The following is a 1,539-nucleotide window of genomic DNA, read 5'->3' on the forward strand; positions in this document are numbered from 1 at the left end:
ACTCAAAACCCACAAACAATATTTCACCTCTCTGGGAATGAAAGGTTTAAATTCTGAAATACCTTTCTGGGTTTGTACCAAACACCAAATCTTGATTTGATTTCAGATGAAAAAAAAAACTCATTCTGAAAAAACATTAACAACAACAATAATGAATAAAAAAAAAAAACTTGCTCACATATATAAATGTCTCTATGGAAAACTCTCTCAATGAATCTGAAGAAAATTCTCAGAGTTGTCCTGCCAAAGACCTGGTTTTTGTGACAGATGTGGTAGAAAGACCAAAATAAATTTTGAAAGGAACATTATAAAATGGCCTAGAGTTTAGGCAGGTTAGAAAGAAATTCTGCTACATTTATTTATGCTCGTTCAGTCCCCCAAACCTTTCCCACAATGTTATTGGATAAAAACTGCAGGAATATCACACAAATTATGAACTCAAGATGTGCAAATCGCAAGGTTCTTTAAAAGTTCGTCGTAAAAAGAAAAACACTGGACAAAAATGAGTATTCTTTTTTCCATCCCTTTTCTCTCGGTTTCTCTGCCAGCTCTGCATATGCCTTTAATCCTTTCTCAAACATCAAAGTGAAAGTGCCTTCGCGCCAGGCTGCACTGGGTGGTCATTCATTGTCACATACTGGTTCATGATTCACATTCATCCTTTTAAACCACATTGAAACTGTCAATATCTTGCCGTGAGAAACTCAGCAGAGCTGAAATGCAGTTACAGTGTCGAAAAAAGATAGCAACTTAGTTTTTTGTTGTTGTTATTTTTTCTTCCCAAAGACTTTAAAGTGAGATACAGTACTTGTTGAATGCTAGACCAAGATGCTTGGTAATAAAGTGTGAACAGCATTGTAAGTGCTTAGAGATAGCAATATATATGCTCATCTTCAAAATCCAATTCCTCACGTCACACTGGAATCTGAAAAAAGTGGCACCCGAGTCGTCCATAGTCATGAACTATAAACAGTACTAGAGTTAAAAGACAAAAGATTTGCAAACCTAAGGTGAAGAGCTGCCGCAGCTCTCTGAAGGGGAAGCTCCACCTGCCTCTTGGGAGGAAGTCAATGCGACCACCTGATCGGTTTTCCTAACACTGCACAGAACCAGAGTGGGCGTTCGCGCTCCACCCCGCTGCCCCGCAGCCAGGGCGGCCCTGCCCACCAGACACCCCAAGACGGCACGGCACTAGCAAAGCAGAAACGAAATCCCACGGGTGGCAGTTGCTCTTAAAAAAAAAAATCAGTGCAGTCAGGCCCCATAGGGGGAAATACATATCTATATGATTAAAAGTTGCTTTTATTGTAAAATATGTTGGAGGGGGGAAAATGTTCTTTTACAGGGTTAGCTTTCCATCCTCTCTAGGATGCCCTGAGGCTGGGTTCCTGATATTTCTTTTGTACGTGAGACCTCCTGAGGATGTGTCTCTGGAGCTGCAACCCCGTGCTGAGAGCCTGAGACAGGGGGAGGCAGAGAGAAGACCCTCGCTTGCTGTGGCACCCCTGCTGCACCCCTCCCATCCCTCGCCCTCGCCCC

Source organism: Myotis davidii, unplaced genomic scaffold, assembly GCF_000327345.1.
Source record: "Myotis davidii unplaced genomic scaffold, ASM32734v1 scaffold279, whole genome shotgun sequence".
Classification (NCBI taxonomy): Eukaryota; Metazoa; Chordata; class Mammalia; order Chiroptera; family Vespertilionidae; genus Myotis; species Myotis davidii.